A 20,079-nucleotide genomic window follows, 5' to 3' on the forward strand; every position below is an offset into this window, starting at 1 on the left:
CATATTATCTTCTGTTTCATATTCTGCCTGTTAAGTGGCTTGAGATAGAGGAACTTTGCTCTGCACTTGGTCATTACCTACCATATTTCACATTTTAATTCACAGATTCAGTCCCTCAATACTATTTCCATACTAATAATGGATAATATTAGGTCATAAAATCCTGCAAGATCTTTGTCTCCTTCTTGCAGAACTAGTATTAAAACAAAGAAGAAAGCTAAGCCACAGCCATTTGAATTTATATCAATCCAAAACAAATATAGGAAGAAAAGCAAGATGTAGCACTGATCCAAATACATACAACAAGACGTATATATCAAGGAAAAGAAAGAATGCAGTTTGTAATATGGATAACATCATTCTTTGGTGAAATGCAATACAAACCATTTGAACATCAGCCTCACAAAAGAAACCTATTCAAGATGTGCATCTGAGGGAGAAAAATGCTTGCTCTAATGTGAAAAGGGTAGTCAGGACATGAAATATGTAATACCCATGCCTTGCAGATTATGCTTAGTCAGGATTATGGAGAGCTGCGTTAATCAAAAAAGATATAATTTTAATCAGTGGTTTAGATAATCTGCATCTCAATGTGTCAGACTGATAACTGTGAAAAATCTGAGATTGATGTGGTAACAGGACATGGCATGTATATACTTAGAGAAAAAAAAATCTCTCATAAAACTAAAATAATTTAAAATGAAAATTCTTTTTCATAACAAAAAAAAAGATAAAAATACTGTCACTGAAAAACTCAGAAACTCAAGGAATATATATGCACTAGATCTCCATCAAATAAGTAGTGTTCCTGCAAAAGTTTAGGTCTCCCCTACTGTGATTATTTGAGTAGAACAACGTGAAGCAACACAAGCAAATATCAAAATCCAGTCACTCCATCCTGATTTCTGAAGAGTCAAGTCTGATTGCTATATTTGTGAAAGAAACTGAAGGAGCTTTTCAGGTAATTCAGAAAAATGTGTTTTCCCTGATACCTGTAAATGGCAAAGCTGACCTGCTTTGTTGAGCAAATGGCACATACATATGTAGAATGGTAATTCATATAGAATTGAAGAGGAAAACAGATAGCTGTGCAAAGTGATTCCTGAAACTCTACATTTTAAGATTATTTTAAGATTATTTTGAACCTTACAGGAACAGTCTGAAATTATTCAGTTGAGAGGAAAATGTGAAGGGGAAAGAAAATATGGATTATAGATGTGATAGATTGAGTTCACACAGAAGTCATTAAAAGGAATCTGTTGAATGGAAAGTATACCTAGTACAGTATTGAATATTGAGGTCAGAAGCTTGAATTGAAACAGGGAAGTAGGCTGAAGTTGTAGAGACAAGCAAGATAAAAATCACAATAAAACAAAATACAAAAGTTTTAAAAGAGATATAATTTTGTAAATATATCACACATCTTATGAACAGTACAGAAATAAATATGAGTAATTAGTATGAACAGCAGAACTGGCATGCTGCTATTTTTGTGTGTTAGACAATGAAAAGAGATGACTCGTCAGCCCAACATGAAGTATTTTTGTGATTAAAATTAAATTATGTTCTATGAACCTAAGTCTGAATGTTATGGAGGATGTATCCTATCAACAGGACAAATGGCTGGTGGAGTTCTATTGTCAGTGTAATTCTCTGTTATATTAATAGATTCATAGATTACCCATCAAGAAAGGGTCATGTAATCTGACCTTCTGTAGAGGAAAGAACTTTCTTATACTGATTCCTGTTTGAACTAGAACAAGTCTTCTGGAAAAATAAAATAAAATCTTATCTCAATTTAAAAAAATCTAAATGATGATGAATTAACCATTCTTTTTGGTAATATGTTCCAAAGGTTAGTATCTTCACTATTAAATACTGTGGCTACTTTTCCTCACCTGAATATATCAATTTTCTGCTTTCTGCTTGGATGTAGTGGCACACTAACATCTCTGTTCTCCTTGTAACTACTTATAGGCTGTAATGAGGTTGCTTTTTAATGTCCTTCTTGTTAAGCTAAAGAGGTAGAGGTTCTGGAGACTTTCACAGTGTGACTCTTTAATCATTCCTTCAACTCTGCCATGAAAAAAGTATAGCAATCTTTCTTGAATGGAGGCATCAGATATAGAGAGAAGCTGTGGATTCATTGACTCAGTGACAAATGCACAGACTATGCTTACACTATTAAAGACGTGCTGCCTGAGGGGCGATTCCAGGCCTCCAAACCAAGAGATACACAAGCTCCTGTGTCCGTACTAATGATGAATCCTTCCCCATGGACTGCTGTTCACTGCGCTGTATTTGACTAACGTATTTTCTGGATTTCCTGTATTATACTGTTGGTACCAGGGTGAAGCTGCGGCACTTAAAAATTAAGATTATTTCATAGGCTTAAAAAATAGTGATTTTGTAGCCTAACATTGAGCACCTATTCTTCTTTCCATGAAGGAAAATGGATATTAGGCAACTGGAAGAATCAGTGTAGGCCTTATAGGCTAAAGTAGGGTGAAGGAAGTGAAATTTTGTGCAGTTTCATTCCTTTTCCCTATGCAAAATATTGCCTGTAGTAAAGTAATCTGATATTTACATATATATTTTATCAAGGAGCAAACAGTTGGTTCACTTCAAAAGAGAGCCCAGGAATAAACCATAAATAAACACATAGAGTGGATCAGGGAATCAGACTCTAGGGAACTAGAGTTATTTGACAAGAAAAGCATACATCCAATCTAATATTAACCATGCCAGTTCTGACACATGCAAGAACTATGTTGGTCTACTTGCCTAGAGAGAAGCTCACTACAACCTTAAAATATCTACTGTTTCCCAAATGGGTATCTCTCACACTGTCAGTATACCCTAGAGAATAGTTTACAGTCTTGTGCTGGGAAACTGACTTTCTCTGTTAAATCTTATAGCTATTTGTCTAATGGGAAAATTGTCCTAGAACATTTTCCAGCTGTTGTTAATTAGATAGGCCTTAAGTGGTGGACTCATTTGTTTTAAAGTAAGCTAAAATAGAAGAGCAGCTGTGTTATACTTTTGCTCATTTTTCCCAATAATGAGCACAAGTGTTATTTCTGAACTGCAAACTGTCTACTTGATATACTGAAGCCTTTCCGTTCAAAGGCACAACATGCTAAAAGTGGAGCAAAATCCATGAGCCAGATATATTTTCAAAATATATAATAGCAACAATTATTTGGCCTTCATCACAGAAGGTCTAGATGTATTTGATTGTAATTTAGCAAAACATTTTCAACCTTTTAAGCAGTTCAGCCTTGTTATTAGATCTGCTGGTAAGTGACAAGGTACTCAAGGCTCGAAAAGTCTAGTCCTGCTCATTGAGGTATCAAAGCCAATAGTAAGGCTTAGATATCATATATTGTGTTTGTTTAGAGCAAGGTTGTCCTCTGAATATCGATTTTTTTCAGAGAAAATTGAAAGCTTTAGCAAATTCAAAGGGCAATGTAGGTATCTGGCCCTTAAAGTAAAATTCACAGCTCTGCATTATGCACTTAAGGTCTCAGTCTACTGCATGATGCTACCACTGTTCTGGAGTCCATGCCCAAGGTAACTTTAATTATTCTGATCTACAAAATTAAAGGCAGGAGAACACTTGGCATTTCCTGAAATATAAGTACACCTTAAATATTCCAGAAACTGTATATTATTTGACCATAGTGAATTTTCTTTATCTAGAATCCACACTGCAAACTCTGTTCAGGAATTAAAGATGGGACAGTCTCACCTAACTTCAGATATTGACTATGTGACTATCTACCTCTGAACTAGTCATACTAGGTTCGTTTTATTAGTTAATGGAGAGGAAGAGGACTTTTGATCTAATCCATCTCATCTTAAAGAAGATACCTCAAAAAGGTTAGATGACTTTTATGTATTTGTCTCCTTTGACTATGAAGGAATCCACATGATTAGCTTCAGTGTACATGTTCACACTGTCATGCAAGTCCCAATCTGAGGGTAAGACTGCTCTTTAAAAAAGTGAGCCGGGGTCATGATTTGGTTTCAAAGCAAAAGAAAATAAACTGTATTTCACTTTACTCTTTATTCACAGGTATCATTCTGTGGTCATATAATATACAATTCAGCTAGTGTTTGATAATTTGCATGGGGAAAGTTTCAGATGCAGCTTTCTGGAAGAACTCTGAGAGTCTGCGTACAGTGTGTAAGGAAGTAAATTGCTCCATAGTGAGTGATTTAGTACCTGCTTCCAAAGTGTTTGTCAGGGAACTTTAACACATATTATTTCTAAATTCATCACATCAGTAACTCTTTCACTGTAAGTAAGAACAATACTATGCGAAATATTTTAATGCTTTTAGTTCTTACACACACACACATATTTATACTCATCTTCTTGATAGATGTTCTTACAAAATGGCTCAGAGATAATATGCTTTGCAGATTTGTGGCCTAAAGCCAAGTGGCTGGAGAATCATACTTGTAACTATGACTCATGTGGAAACTATCTTGGGTGATGGGGAACAGGTGCATCTTCTGTTTGCAAGAACATTAGCCACTTTAATTTGTTTCTTTGTAGGTATTTGTACAGGATAAGTTCATTGTTACCTCAAGGCTGTTTTTACAACCCTTCAAGACTTTCTGCTGCAGTTGAAACCTATTCATTTTACTATTAAGTAAGGCAATGTGACTGACACAAGCTGATGTGACACTTCACAGGGCAACTATTTGCTCAGGAAATATAAAACTACAAGAGTTCTGTCACTTTGCTGAAATAATATGCTCTTTGGAACAGAAATGAAAATCCTAAAAAAACATGTTTGGCTATCCTGTTCCCCATCCCCCTAAAAAATAAAGAAACCAAACACAGAAAAGGGGGTACTTGTTTATGAGTTTTACAGCAGTAAAATACTCTAGCCACTTGAGGGTTGAAGCGTATGTGTTTTTATGCTAACTTTTGTGACAACAGCTGAAGTATACATCAAGGATGTCATAACCCAGCTCTACCAGCAATGGATCAGAAAGGTGTCTTTCCTTCAGCTTCACAGAAGACAAGAATAATTACCTGATTAATCTTCTCCCTACTCTCTACCCAATTAACTAGGAAGAGAAGCATTTAGAGGAGGTCTGATCTCTCAAGCAATGACAGAAATTACTCCAGTCTGTGCCTATCAGAGCTGCAGGAATTTGGGTTGCAAGAAACCTTGTAACTATGCATACCAAAAAAAAAAAAAAATTATTTTGCACGTTGTCGAGGGTTTAGATTGCGGGGTGACAATAAAACCCTGGCAGATGTATTGTTAACCTCCTCTTCCCCCAACTTCCCCCTTTTTGCCCCTTCCTCTCCCCCCTTCCCACTAAGGACAGGCGATCAGGAGGGAAAGAAGGACAGAGAGAAGAGAATTGGAAAAAATTAGAGATGTTTTACTAATAAGAATAGAGAAAATAATACAAAATATACAAAACCAATCTTGAAAGTCTCAGCAACTGCAGAGCTGGCACCCAAAGTCCTGGATTGGACTCTGCAGCCAACCGGAGCTGGATTCAGTCTCTCACTAGGCCTCAGTTCGCAGGGACGACTAGCAAGGTCCTCTCCTAATGTCGGCCATAAGGAAAAAGGGAAAAGAGGGATGAGATCCTCGTGATCTCTCACTTTTATATGAAGTATTCACGTGAATGGAATGTTATACACTGTTGGTCAGTTTCTTGGTCACCGGTTTCTCGTTGCCCCTCTCGTGAGATGTCCATCCGTGCTTATCAATAAGTTTGCATTCCATTGCTAGGCTTACCAAAACATGTATCTGGTTCTCCAAGAAAATGCAGCTAATACGAGGCTTTAGCTGACAGGCAGATTCACTAAAAGAGAAACTTGTTTTTTAACAAAACCAGGAGACACGTACAGATTTAAATTATCTCCAGCATGACTTACTGTCCTCCAGTACAAGGCTTTTTCACTTCTGAGGGAGCTTTTGTGCATTCCCTCACGTGTTCAACAATCTAAGTGCATGCGTGAGGTTTGCTTTTGGTTTTAGACACATTACAGATGTCTGCTTGTTCACTTTTAAACCTGATGTTCATCACTTTAGTATGACATGACTCATCAGGCTATTTATTACTGCTTTTTAGTTTTGCTCACTGAAGTAAGGGGGGACTCAGTCTCAAGGACTTCTGCATTATCAGCAGACTTGTAGTGCTGCTTTGTAGGTCATTTGTGTTATTTGAAGGCAACACAGGCCCAAAAAGGTACACCTGGAAACTTCAATTACCGTCAAACTAAGTGGGACCCAATTTCTGTTTTTCACGCTGTTTGCATTTTCTGTCTTGTACCTTCAAGCCCTCTTTCCATTTGTAGTCTGTCTGTGCCTTTCCACAGATGAACAGTGGAACTGTGATACTGTTGAATTTTCAGAAAAGGATACATCAGAAGAATTTACCTACTGGAGAAGGGAAAATCTTCACTCATGTATTTCAGAGTATTAGATAATAAAAGGTGATAAAAGGCAGAAATATAAGATTTTTTATGTGATCACTTTAGTAGGTTGCCTTCCCTTACAGTTACTATTAATCACTTAGTGTGATCTAATAGTGCTTTGTTTGCCCCAGGGCTTGAAATATAACTCTTTTGAAGTATTTTCCTCCTCCTCATATTCAGTTCTCCACTTTTAGTAAATTATATATCTTTAGCATTTGATTTCAATATTCTAAAGGCCTTTTCTTATTTTGAACACTTGAAGTATTGATGTTTCAGAGCATTATCTGTCTGCTTTCCTACTCTTTGATGAAAATATGTCAAAAGACAGCTCCTATCCTCGTATAGAAAGAATGGGTTATTTCCATTCATTTTTTTTTATTTTTATTTTTTCTCTTCTTGCCCCATATATGTTGCAAACATGACATCCTTCAATGTGACTTAGTAAAAGTTCTCCCTTACTTAATCTTACTGTTTAAGTGCTATGTAAGATAAAAACATACTTATAGATGAGGGTCACAGCGAATTTCATAATGCAATATTATATAGTATAGAGGCTTTATTGCTTACTTGACCTCCTGCGGGGCTGATCAGGAACTTCACAGCAGAAAAATACAGATGTTACCCAAATGTTCCAGCTAGACTCTGAAGTAAATGTATATAAAAACCCTATTCCAAAGGATCTGTTCCTTTCTCTGCATCATACCTTTGTTAAAACATGTCACGCTACTAAAAGCATCTATCCCTTAATTCTTTTTCTTTATGTGCTGGTTTTGTTGGGATCAAGTTAATTTTATTCATAGTAGTTAGAATCTTTTATTTTTAGTAGTTAGGCTGCGTTTTGGAGTTGGTACAAAAAGGATGTGAAGACTCCCTGATGCCTTGGCTGTTGCTGAGGAGACCAAGGACTTATTCATCTTTCCAGCTGCTAGTGCACATAGAAGCGAGGAGGGACCATAACCAGACAACATCTAGATTGACATCCAGGCTGGCCAACGAGATATTCTCTACCATTAGCATCATGCTCCGTATATAGCTGTAGTGGGCTTTTCTGGTTTGCTTTTCTTCTGGGACTATCTTGTGGCAGTACACTCTACCCCCCACTCTGCTGAGAACTGATGTGGCAGCTGCATGTGTGCACACACCCCCTCTTCCCCAACACCTTTCCCCTCTCCTGCAATGGGACAAGTTAATGGCTTTTATTGTGAGACCAGGCCAGAGTCGTTAGGAGAGAGGAGGGGGCACACATAGCCACAGTAGGGGGGTGCAGAGGTGTACATAGACATAGTAGAGGGTGCAGAGAAGCCGCGAAGCTTCTAGACTGCCCACAGCTGGATCTGACCAGACTATAAAACGGGACTTCCTGCCAAGGCTGCTTTTTGTGTGGTCCTCTTGGAGCGCGGGCCAAATGCTGCTGCCGAGAGTCCTCCCGGGACTGGGATGCCGTCTAAGGTAACCTCCTGAAAAATGGAACTGCCTCATCTCCACCTGTGGGTGAGTGATAACTTAGTATTTTCCTCTCTGGACCAGTGAGTATATTCCATGCTTAAATATAAGCACGTGTATTTTCTTTAATAATTCCTTGCCAGACTCAGGCAAGTGTATATCCTTAATATAATTCCTCACTAGACACGTGGGTCTATTTTTCCTGGAGTCAGGGACAGCTCTGACATTGTTTTTGATGAGCCACGTGTATGCACACTATGGATCTCCATTATTCTTATTTGCTGTACCCCAATAATTTCCTCAAGTTGATATCTGAATCTGTATTTTATCTTATCGGAGTGCTGATTGTATAAACCCTGTTTCTAATCGGTTGTTTTCCTGGACTTTCCCGGATGGAATAAAAGCCCGTTTTGGACCTTGTTGTCTGCCAAAAACTAGCTTCAGGGTCCCTCCATGACACATCTCTTTGAACGCAAACTCTGGGTCTCCACTCTTCTGGGATCAGCTGTACAGGATGGATGTTCACAATCGGTGCTTGGGAGTGGGCTGAACATTTTTTTTCTGTGTTGTTGAGCGATTGCACTGTGTATTCCTTTCTTTGCATATTGTTTTATTGTTATTATTTTTATTGTATATATTTTCCCTTTTGCTGTCCTGTTAAAAACTGGTTTTATCCCAACCCACAAATTTTGCCTTTTACCTTTTTCAATTCTCCCCCTGCATCCCACCAGGGAGTGAGAGGAGTGAGGGAGAAGACACATGGTCCTAGTTGCTGGCTGTGGCTAAACCACAACATTTAAACAGAAAAAGCTCAACTCTGCTTGGTAAGACTATTTACATAAAAGGTTTTAAGAAAATTTACTCGACATGTTCTGGAAGAATGAAGTCTTCCCTACAGTCTTCCTAGCTTAAAAGTAAATTTACCAAGTCATATATAGGTCTCATAGGTCTCTAGAATAAATGTCTTTCTTTCACTTTAACAAGTGTTGGAAATTTTGCTACCTACCAAAAGCTTTTTTTTTTTTTTTTTACGTGCTAGAGTCGTTTCTCCTTGCTTGTACTTTCCTTCTTGCTCTTCCCAATGTACACTGTGCATCACCTTTCCCTTACTGAGCATATTTATTTGCTTTAAAGGTTGATGCAATCTTTCCCATCCTCCAGAAGTTTCTCCGGTTAGTTGGTACAAATACTGATCAATGATCTGTGTTACCTCACTACATACTTCTTTGGTAGGATGCACAAAATACAACATCATCCATCCCATCAAGGAATCCAGAGTGGTATATCAGGCACTATACACACATTCAGACCAGCCTCTTGTTCCTCCTTGGCTGACCTCAGTGCCCTGAGCCCAGACAGCTCCAGGTGCTCACTGTCACAGCGTGGGGCTGAAAGAGGTTCCTTATCTTCCCTGGTCATGCCAGATGCTAGTACAAATGATGCATGGTTCTTGCATGCAGATCAGGGAGGTGCTTAGACACAGCCAGAGAGAAAAACACCTTCTCTGCTTCAGCAGCTTAGTCAGGACCCACTCCACCCGACTCACTGTGCAAAGACTTTTCTTGGGATAAGCACAGTTCTTGGTGAATGAAAGTGATGGGGTTTTATACAGTAGCTTAAAAGCTAGTACACTTTCCAGTTTTCAAGTGTTTAAAACACAAAGTAACAAGGTAACACAAGAGGGAGCAAGTCTCCATTCCACCTGTTGAAATGATAGTTATGATGCTTCAGAGGCCAGAGGGAGAGTGGGCTGAAGGAACCTACTCTTTGCCAATTGACAAAGACATTGCTGTTGTTCTAAAGAGATCAGTTATAGGCTATATAGGCCTGGCATACCGGAACTCCGTACTCCAGATGAAGTACACCAACAGTGGGAAAACGATTTTTAAAAGTGAAGTGAAAATTCTATTGCTTTTCCTGAAAATCTTTCTGAGAACATACTCTGTGTGTCTGTGGGAGCTATGTGGATAATACAATTCTCTTGCCCATTAAAGAAAAATTACCCAATATATTCGTCATATTCAATGTTCCTCATTGTCTACCAATGTTCTTGCTACAATAGCATAAATAGAGTGCCATGTGTAATTTTCTTCTGTTTTATATGCCACAATGAATCTGATTTTTAAGAGGCATTTTATTCTTTAGCATCTATAGTTTTCTAAGATTTCTGTGACAAATTAGTCACCTAAACTGGCCTAATCTTGCTTTCAATACAGCTGAGTCTGGTAATTAAAACCATGAAGATACTAACAACATAAAGATGGAAGAAAATCTTGTGAAACACAGTCTGATATATCTAGCACTGTACTCATAGGCTTGCTGTTATACATTCTCTTATTGTAGCAGTTAATCTCAGCTTATGACAAAAAGGCACACTGACAAAAATTTTCTACCCTAAAATCTGTCCTAATCAAAGAGCAAGCTGAGAGATCTGATGTCAGTGTGCCACTACTAAATGCACAAAAGTGTAGAGTATTGCACTTGGGTATGAACAACCCCAGGTTCCAGTATAAGTTGGGGAATGACCTTTTAGAGAGCAGTGTAGGGGAAAGGGACCTGGGGGTCCTGGTGGACAACAGGATGACCATGAGCCAGCACTGTGCCCTGTGGCCAAGAAGGCCATTGGCATCCTGGGGTGTACTAGAAGGCGGGTGGTTAGTAGGTCGAGAGAGGTTCTCCTTCACCTCTACTCTGCCCTGGTGAGACCACATCTGGAATATTGTGTCCAGTTCTGGGCCCCTCAGTTCAAGAGGGACTGGGAACTGCTGGAGAGAGTCCAGCGCAGGGCAACAAAGATGATTAAGGGAGTGGAGCATCTCCCATATGAGGAAAGGCTGAGGCAGCTGGGTCTCTTTAGTTTGGAGGAGACTGAGGGATTACCTCATTAATGTTTATAAATATATCAAGGGTGAGTGTCAGGAGGATGGAGCCAGGCTCCTCTCGGTGACAACCAATGATAAGACAAGGGCTAACGGGTATAAACTGGAACACAAGAGGTTCCACTTAAATTTGAGAAGAAACTTCTTCTCAGTGAGGGTAACAGAACACTGGAACAGGCTGCCCAGGGAGATTGTGGAGTCTCCTTCTCTGGAGACATTCAAAACCCGCCTGGACACGTTCCTGTGCAGCCTCATCTAGGTGTTCTTGCTCTGGCAGGGGGATTGGACTAGATGATCTTTTGAGGTCCCTTCCAATCCCTAACATTCTGTGATTCTGTGATTCTGTGAAGCCCTTTCAGAAGTCTCCCCTGTCTTTAGCAGCACTGTCAGAGCAGCCAGCTAAGGGAAGGGGTGATGCCTGCTCACCAGTCCATTTTTACAGACCGCCAGTGGCAAAGGAGTTCTATGCTGGAAGCAAAAGCTTCTTCTGCTTCCTCTGGCGTTTCAGCATACAGAGTGAATCTAACAATGGTCTGTACTATCAGTCACTTACAATGTGACTGAGTGACATATCAGCAGCTACAGGACATGCCAAATAAACTCTGCGTCTTCCCAGATGACCTTCCAGTTAGGTGTGATCTGATCTTACAGGCTAACATATGGGAATCCAGTTCTTCTGGGATTCCTTTTTTTTCACGTCATAATCTTCTTTCTTCTGCTTTCCTCTCTACATCAATACTCCCATGCTCCCATACCTCCATACTCATGTACACGCATTAGTCACTCAAGGTGCCATGCAAAACTAAATTTTCCATCATTCAAAGGCTTTATCATGTCCAGCTGGAACAGCTGGCATTCACTTCCATTTTGCCCTACTTCTTGCAGACTTCCCAGTCCTCTTGTGTAGATTATATCAGTACTCAGGTTGAATGAAACAAAGTCTTTGTTACAAGGCCACCTTTTCTTCCTTCTATGTCTGGTTTCCCTGTGGCCTGGTTGTTTTGGATACTGAAACATTGTTTGAATAATAGCATTTCCCACTGTTTAGGAATGCACAACAGCTTGTAATGTGCTGCGAAGACTCTGGAAATATGTGTCTATAGGCAGAATCCGAGGAAAACTAATAAACAGCATGAGGATGTTCTACTGAGCATAAGTTAATACAGGAACCTAAAATGGTTGCAGAATCACTGTGTCTCATAAAGTATTCAGCAGGAGTGGTCAATCTGGCCTATAAACACCTTTTGAGCTCACAGGCAATGCATTATGTTAGGCAAGCGTGGCCTAATTCCCTCCCCTGTTCCCTGCAAGTGAGAAAATTTAATCTGCTAATTGAATATCCTGTTTCCCTGCAGAGAGTTACTACAGCTGAGATATTATATGAAAAGAAGAATGCAGACTGATAATGATACACTCTTTTTCTGCAAGTGGGAATGGCTTGCCCTGAAGTGGATAATAGCGTTGCTATCCTTACCTGTTTGCCCTCTGAAGTACCCTCTGGAACTGCCACAGTTAAAGCAAACTATAATTTATTTCTTTAGGTTAGGGATTAGGAAAAGTGGAGTTTCTAAGGCCAGACTGGTGCAGCATACCCATCTTATGCTTCAGTTGATTTTAAAATACTTGGCTATAAACTTCTTGACAGATCCATCTGTTTCATGGGCAGATCTGTCAGCAGAAGAAGACGAAGGAATAGACAGACATGAGTTGCAGCCTGGTTCATCTTCAAAAAGTCAATTTTTATTCTCACGAGATGAAGCTCTAGCTTCCTTCATGGGCACTACTGGAAACCAGGACATCCCTTTGTACTTCAAGGCCTGTGCAGCTTTAAAGCATATAACTTAAAGTTCGTAAGTTTTTTAGTGACTCTGACCTTGAGAATACTACAATTTCTGATTACAGTTGTTTCCTTTTCATGTATGCTTGTCCACTACATTTTTATGATCAGAGTCCCAACGTACATTAATACACATAAAATAATAAAAATACTGTCTTTTATTGTTTTTACTCCCCTCTGATTACATCTTGACCATCTCTATTTTAAGAAAGAAAGCCCAAACATTTCTTTCATCTTCTTAATGAATTTTGTGAATTACATCTATTTTAGAAGAAGGGTATATGAAGCCTCAGCTTGTTCTTCATTCTTCTGAATGCTAGGTTTTACCCATTCCACAAGGTACCAAAATGTCTGTAGTGTGAATGATTTGTTCTTGTCAGAAGGTAGAGAACACAATAGATACTATGGTTCTTATTTTTTTTTCCCAGTTCATATTTTGAAGGATAGTGTTAATGATATTTTTACTTTGAAAAAACAATTCAACGGTTGCTAAAACTACAATCAATCAATAAACAGGAGAAAATATGCAGAGTCAGTCAGAAATGCTTGCAATTATTTCAGTAAAAGTTTTGAATATTTTAGATTATATAGAGAACTGACATTGTAACATTGTCTGAGATGGCTGAGAGTATTTGAAATATGAGTTCCTAACTATGCTTTTTATTTCAGCACAGTCACTAAACATTGCATTCTAGCAAACACTTAGTTCATGTGAGATAATATACCTTAAGTTGCTGTTAATGTCATTATATTAATTGAGTAACAATATATTGTAATCATAAACACATTTAATTTTTCAAGTATATCTATTCTTATTAAATTGGGAAGCAGGTAGCATATAAAAATTTAGTTTATAGTTGCACTTTTGCTGGTTTTAATTTTGATGAAAAGGAACATTTTAACCTGGAAATGAGATGTATCAGAGTTCACAAGAAAGAGTAATAGATATATGTACATATTTTTGGTTACCAACCTCAAGTTTTATATAAAAAAAAAAAGTTGACTTTTTTTTTTGCACATTTCTTATGGGAAAATAGACTATCCAGTCATCTAGAAACACGATTCCTTCTGAGCTGTATCTGGAAATGCTAGTCACAATTCTGGTCATCCCAAGTGACCAGATGCAGTCCCTGACCGGAGAAACAATGAAGAATAACCTGAAGGTTCCACCCTTGAGGGCTCTGCTCTTCCCTGTGTGTCAGCAGCAAAGACATTCTCTGGTATCAAAGGTCATTGTTTTTAAAGGAAAAAGCAGACGTTTCTGAAAAGGTGAACAGATTACGGAAGACAACTATTTGTGAAACTAGAGTTGTTCTAACGGTACAAATGGGCTAAAGCTTGCTTTGGCACCTTTACTTCTCTTCAGGATAATTACTTTTGGCTAGAACTCAGTGAGCTCATATCTGTTGCAGAGCCAAAGTACCTCCAAGTGTGAAATATTGAAGGATGGGAGATTGGAGGAGTTCATTAAATTACCTTCCATTTCATCATCTGCTCTACAGCTCGGTGAGGCGGTTTAGTTTCTTTGACAGTCTGACCTTTCTGTTTAAATAGGTTGGCCTGCCATGAAGATGGTCTGGGGATTTCGAGAGCAGAGATATCTTGTGCTTAGTAAAATACATTAAAACTTCCATTTCTAGTCATTCAGGTTACTTTTAGCTGTCATTCACCTCTTGCACTTGTCCAGCTTTGTTTTTTGTTTTTGTTTTTGGTTTTGTTTTTTTTTTTCTTATTTTTAATGTATTTCTTGTCCAAGTAACTTCCAAAACAGAAATCAGGATCAGGCATGGAAAAGTGCTATGCCTTTAGGCAGTGTCTTCTTTTAACTCCTTTTCCCAGTTATCTGAAAATCAGCCAGCAGAGCACTTGGCAATGTCTCCACTATCTTTCCTGAGAGGTTAATTCGCCTTTCTAAATTGGAGAATAAGATCTTGTGTTTAAGAACTGGTATGTCATTTTATACCGGTGTTACTCTACAATTTACATCTGGTTTATGAGAGATAAACCTATATATATAATTTCTGTGGTTGGTTTGTTTTTTTTTTTTTTTTTGGCTCCATCTAATAATAGAAATACAAAGCTGAACATTGGGGAATATATACACATATATATATATATACACACACACACAGGGTTTTGTTGGTTTGTTTGAAACTTGAGAAATGCTTTTGTTCTATGCTGCATCTTTAGAATAAGCTACTTCACCAGAAAAGGCAAGGAAGGAAGAAACAAACAAACAAACAAAAAACAAGCTTACAAAGTAAGTAGTACACAGTACAGCACATACTAAACAAGAGCAGCGTTAACACATTAATTAAAATGTGGGCCACGTCATTCCTAACTGCATCAAGTGTCAGAAATAGGAAGCAGTCTAATCACATTTAAAAACAATTAATGGGAACACTGTAGTAAATTAACATAATAAACAACATTATAATTACAGGAATGATACATACAATTACTAAGAAACAATCATAATTAGCAAGAGAGCTTTGTTACTGCATTTGTATTTACATAATTCACAGTTGTACTACTCAGTGAAAGTTATGCCAAGACAAAGGGCAGCTAACCAGTATTAGAAAATACCAAATCAGTAGTCTTGGGATACTGGGTAACCACAGTGGAGTTGAATGATTTGTTTTTCCTTAGTGAATGGCTAATTTGCCTAAAAATCCCCCATCAAACACAGAATTTTGGTTGTTCCAATGCTATTTGGATTGAAACAGCATTTAATACATCTCATCCAGCAATTCAGAAGAAGGAGCACTTGTTTAGCTTAGAACAAACAAGGGTTAAGCTTTTAATCAATACGTGAACTCACGTTACCCACCTAATTGAAATGCATCTTACCTTGTCTTCCTCTTCTTTGGAGGGGCTGGGTAAGTGACTCTAATAATCTCTGGTGGATCGACGAATGCACTGGTTTTCTACATTATGAAAATAAATTTAGTGTTTGAAAACAGGAACTCAGCTCTTAATTCTGCATTTTGATCTCCAGCATAGTCCAGTGCTCTATGTCAGACATCTCATGCTAACTTAATTTGAAATTTTCTGAAAGGAAGGGCAGTTAAGCCATTGATCTGAAGTGTAGGATCTGATTTCAGATCTGTTCTTCCTCTAAGGTAGGGGCAGGACCAGAATCTGTCTTTTCTCACTTTTTCTACATTCCAGTAAAACAACTGGAGTATTACGAGACATAATACCATCAAAGTAAAACAACTGGAGTATTACGAGACATAATACCATCAATTATCTCCTCTTGGAGTTTTGTCAGTCTGTTGGAAATATTTAAATAGCCATTCTGATGTCAGTGGAAAGCTGGGCCCATGTACATATTACTAACATTTCTGTAAAATTCTCATTTCCCATTGCTCAACAATACATTTAATTATTCAGGGGAAACACGACCATTACACAAAAAATCCCAACTACATTAAAGTAGATTATTAACTTATGTTACCTCAATTTTCAGCCAGTTCTCTAGTTATGTTGCAATTGTTACAATTTCAAGATGCTGACTGTAAAAAAAAAAAAACCATACTGGAATTCAGTAAGGGCAAACACAGGATCAGTCATAAGCTGTTTACTACTTCTATCTGTAATGAGGTTCTGGAGATGTACAGAAGACCATGCCAAAAGCTGTAGAAGCAAGATTAGTTTTTCAGTTCATTCTGCATTTTACTTTTTAATTAAAATGTTGTCCACATTTTCCATTCATTTGTAGTGAAAGAGTTGGGATTAAGAAGAAATAAAATAGTTACTTCCATGGAAACACAAAAGAGTTCTGTGTATTCTACACATAACAAAGTATCCCTATGGTCAGCTCTGAATTTTCACACAGGAAAACTTATCTAAAACCTAAAATAAACTAAATGTGGACAAAGACTGCAAAGTGAATGTTGATGGAATAGGAAAGGAGCTTTGTCATTTTAAGAGGAAATCAAAATATGCTTTCAGTAATATTCATGGGTAATATAATGCTAGTGTTCCTTAATAATTAAATCACATATCAAAAATCACCATGTTATGCTGCATTGCTTTGCCCACAATTGGAATTTCCCAAATGGTTTCTATGGTTACAATAGTAGTCACGTATTCTTACATAATATCTAAAAATACAGGGTCTATTGACTTTGTCCAACTTTCAGTACCTGATTTAGCTAAGTAAAGTAACCAGACAAGCTCCCTGTACTGGAGAGTACACTCTTCCACAAAGTAGTTCAGAACACCTAGGTTAGGATCCTCTGAACCACCCTCTGGAGGAAGCTGCCTCAAATTACTGCTTATAAAGACAACCTACAGAGACCAGCCTAGGCAAATGGATAATTTGAATGGCTAAAACCAAGTGGTATCAACGGTTATCACCGTTTCAACACACTGGCTCTGCATACAATTAATGTTAAGTAAACTTTAGAAATAGCCTTGAGTTCCTGGCCTGCATTTTCCCTTGTTTTCTGCTTCCTTTCATTCACAGTTTCCTGGAAGTGCAGAAGATTTTAAAAGCCATTTAAGTGACTAAAATGGCAAACTAGTATCTAAAAGGGTTTTCAAAAGTGCTTAACTGCATTTGGCATCAGGTACAATATACAAGATCTTCAAAGGAATCTGGGAAGAGAATTTTCCTTTAAATCAGTGAAAACAAGGGAATTCTTGGAAGCCTCATGCATAATCTAGTTGCTCTTTAGGTACCTAAACACCCCTACAACTCTACCCCAGAGGCCTCTGTAAGGATTCTCCTTTGCACTGCCATATTGATGTTTTTGACAGATTTAGCCAGGAAACTCTGAAGGTGTGTAATTCCCCAAGATTAGAGAGAATAGAGAGAGGCAAAAAAAGAGGTCATCAAGAGGCCAAGGAAGGGTCATTTCCTCCTCAGCATGATAATGAAGTAGAGCTGCGTACATATCTGGTAACTTAGTAGACTGAAAACACACTGAAAGTAAAATGTAAAGGTGGAGCTTATGTTTTGACTTCCAGGACCTTATGCTGTATTTTGCACTAGAACACAACCCAGTCTGCTACTTTTTTTCAAATTGAATCCAACCAGTACAACAGGTCAAGTACCTCCTTTCATGTGCTGCAATCCTTCATTTGGCATTTCTTCTTGTATTTGTCACCACAAAGAAATCCATGGGGGATTGCTCCTTGGTATGCAAGGATGTAATCATGAGCAATGTGATAGATGATAAGCCACTAGGCAGCAGAAAACCAGTTCTACAGTGAAGCCTATCAGTTCTACTGCTTTTAAACCATAATTATTTAGGATTGACTCCAGAGTAATAGGAATATCTACAACAAGATTTCTGGAGAGGAGTCTTTCCTGTTTCTCTAAAGAACTTGGAAAGGGTCTCTTTTATAAATATAGGGCACTTCATGCACTCACTCTACTTTGTTTCTTACATTGCTAGTCCTGTTGCTGTAGTAGCTATGTGGTATTTTTCAATTAGCTTTGCAAAGAGTAATCTGTCACCTCTTCTGTGGAATGTGATTGAGAGCCCGGACTTAGTTTCTGCCTAGGAAAATGAATTTCTGTGGTGAACCTCCTATGTATGGGTTGTCTTTCCTAGGAGACTTAAGCCTTAATTTTCTCTAGGAATTTGTGGTTACATGAACTCTTGTTTTCTTACTAAACTGCTTATCATTCGTAGAATCACAGAATGGTTTGGGTTAAAAGGGACCTTAAAGATCATGTAGTTCCAACCTCCCTGCCACAGGCAGGGACACTTTCTGCTAGACCAGATTGCTCACAGCCTCATCCAGCCTGGCCTTGAACACTTCCCTACAGCTTCTCTGGGCAACCGATTTCACTACCTTACTGACCCCACAGTGAAGAATTTCTTCTTTATATCTAATCTAAATATACTCTCTTTCAGTTTAAAGCCAGTACTCCTTGTCCTATGACTAGGACACCCTTGAAAAAAGTCCCTCTCCAGCATTCTTGTAGGTTCCCTTTAGGTACTGGAAGGCTGCTTAGAATCTCCCCAGAGCCTTCTCCTCTCCAGACAGAACAACCCCAGCTTTCTCAGCCTCTCTTCATAGGAGGGGTGCTCCAGCCTTCTGACGATCTTCATGGCCCTTTGTGTAGAAATAATAAGAGTTAGAAGGGAAGGACCAGGTTTTAGAAGGATTTGAAGTATCATTTAAAATAGTAAACAATAATTTGACTTTCATTAAATTAAAGGTGATGTGTATGCTGTTACTTAGGGATGGCTATTCATACTGTTAATCCATCACTGCAAAAATTCACAGCTTTCTGCTTTTCTGTATTATGTTGAACATAGGAGTGGGAGATTAACACTCTTTCCATTCAGCCTCTAGTTCCAAGATCCTTTCTGAAATAGCTAGAAATGCATCAAAATCATATGTATCTTGAACTCAGAAGAATGTCAGGCAGCTCAGGACAGTATGAAGAGCTAATACTAAATAGATAAAATACAAGAACTACATCCCAGGGTGGGAGATAGGTATATTTTTCTACTTAGCTTACTTGCCAGCTTCAGAGGCAGCAAAGTGTTTCTTTTCCCCACTATTAATTAAAAATAGGAAGAAAAAAAAAGAAAAAAAGAAGAAATACTGATTATATAAATACTAAAAGAGTTAATAAAGGAAAAAATATATTCACAGAATATTATTTCTTTGCTGGAATTCAAAGGAGCAAATGAATTTGGGGTTCCCATTAAGTCCTTGTCCAGTAGCTGCTGGAGAAACTACAAGACTGAGCGAACAGGCTTCAAGAGGCTACTTCATTGTTTTCTGTAATTTGCTCAGAAAAAGCACAGAGAAACCAACTATTGGGAGAATTATTCCAAAGGACTTCTGGTGCTGTCGTCACCTTACAAGTCTTTAAAGTGATAGTGGATCCAATTAAGAGTATAGAAAATGTATGTTTCTTATTTTAAGGGTGGACTACTCCAGACTGGGAGGCTCAAGGAGATGTAATGAGTCCTAGAGATCCTCTGCTTATTGTGCACTGTCTAGTTCTGTATAACTAACATACAGTTTGGGAAAAATACATAAGAGGAAAATTTTATTTCTGTGTCTGATTTGTGTTATTATCAACTAACTAACATGACTCCCTGAGTTCTGTTTTTTTTCCTTTTTCTTTTCCTCTCTTCACTCTCAGGTTGTGACCTGTTTTACATCTAGTTAGCTGAAGTCAGCTCTTCCTTACAATTACTCCAATATGAAAACCCACTTATTTTCTAATTTTTTTCTTAATCCTGCCTTTTGAGCTGTGCAGAAATGTTTAGCTCAGATCACTGAAAATAACGTCTTTATACCATAATAAAATTATAATAGCTAAACAAGCTTGTTTCACCATGTTTGACATACAAAGCTTTTACTCAGGCTGGAAAACAATTATCAGACTTGGATTCTTATTAAGGTAGTCTATTGTGATTGCAGTATATAAAGATATGTTAATAAAATTCTTTGCATCCCTGCATTCCTTCTGAGCTCAAAAC

The sequence above is a fragment of the Streptopelia decaocto genome (genome assembly GCF_964273445.1).
Source record: "Streptopelia decaocto genome assembly, chromosome: 1".
NCBI lineage: Eukaryota > Metazoa > Chordata > Aves > Columbiformes > Columbidae > Streptopelia > Streptopelia decaocto.